Source organism: Aplysia californica, unplaced genomic scaffold (assembly GCF_000002075.1).
Source record: "Aplysia californica isolate F4 #8 unplaced genomic scaffold, AplCal3.0 scaffold00040, whole genome shotgun sequence".
Classification (NCBI taxonomy): domain Eukaryota; kingdom Metazoa; phylum Mollusca; class Gastropoda; order Aplysiida; family Aplysiidae; genus Aplysia; species Aplysia californica.
The window spans coordinates 1,189,803-1,191,057 of record NW_004797310.1 but is presented as its reverse complement, the minus strand read 5'-3'; the positions used below and the strand labels follow the sequence as shown (position 1 = coordinate 1,191,057).

The following is a 1,255-nucleotide window of genomic DNA, read 5'->3' as shown; positions in this document are numbered from 1 at the left end:
CACACACACACACACACACACACACACACACACACACTACCGGGTCTGAGCGCTGAAACTTTCCGAAATCACAAAAGAGTTCCCCTACCGGGTCTGTATACTTCGTGACTTTGTTCCCGGTTACCGGGTCTGCATACACTTCGTTTAAAATTACCCTCGGTGTGTCTCATAGGGCAAACAAAGACATGCATCCTTTTGGCGTCTCGTTGGTCTTGTAATGTAAGTCTAATCTACCATGGACGAAGAGCTGTATAATAGTCACTGAGACCAAGATACTGGCCCCTACCCCTCTTTTTCCCAAAAGCAAATGAAATACAAAACCTTAGATCAAAAATAAAACAATATCAATAATACAGGCAAAACACAAAGACTCAAGTTATAGATAGGAAAAAAATAGACAGTGGAGAAGAGAACTTGCAAATCTGCACTTCTGATGACAAACTGAAAAAAAAAATTGTCTCTTTATATATAAAAGTACTTAACCATTCCTAGAGAAAACAATATTCTACTATTGTCAAATCAACAAGCCAACCCATTTACACAAAGACATAATAAAAAAAGGTAAAATATACAGAAAGGTAAAACGTCTTTGATGAAGTCAAGTATTTGAACATCTTTATTTTCAAAATGTGAAACTGACAGATTTATGACAAAGAGCAACGATTTTATTAAAAAAAAAAAAACAACAGAAAAAAAAACGGCCTGTGTGACTGAATAAAAATGACCAGTTAAAAATTGAACCATAAACTAAACTTAACATTCTTTTTCGTTCAAAACCAATTAAAAACACATCAAAACCAATTCATGTACATGTACACATTTAGACAACACTGTCTTCATACCTCTGACGAAGGTAATGCTTTACGGGGACCTAATTCATCAAATTCAGACCATACAGCTATTTTTTGTTTGTTGTTGTTGAGGAGACACATAACAACAATCTTGAGATGAGGGGCGATACTACACTCTTTCTGACCAAACACTCGCCCTTTCTACGAACGTTTCGCATCAAATAACGTATGAAATATCGCCCAAATCAGGCTGAAGGTATGAAATACGATGTAACGAAAAAGAAAAAGAAACATCAACGTGTCAATGCGAAGATGGGCTATGTACAGTGTTGAGATGTATCCTTTTTGTCACATCGCTGGCTGAGATGAGCTGAGGAAGACAAAATATAGAAATAAGAAACAGGTAACCTTAACCACAAATACTGAATTATTTATTTTTTTTTATGAAAAAAAAATTTATTTTT

General features: G+C 35.2%; 1 protein-coding gene across 1 annotated transcript in view; it reads right to left on the bottom strand.

The window, feature by feature from the left end:
• Window positions 1-588: 588 nt before the first annotated feature.
• LOC101862927 (cleavage and polyadenylation specificity factor subunit 5) overlaps window positions 589-1,255 on the bottom strand; it is a 73,443-nt gene continuing 72,776 nt past the window's right edge. The window contains exon 8 of the mRNA XM_005092071.3: window positions 589-1,161. The gene's annotated coding sequence lies outside the window, so the exon portion shown is untranslated. The remainder of the gene's footprint in view (window positions 1,162-1,255) is intronic.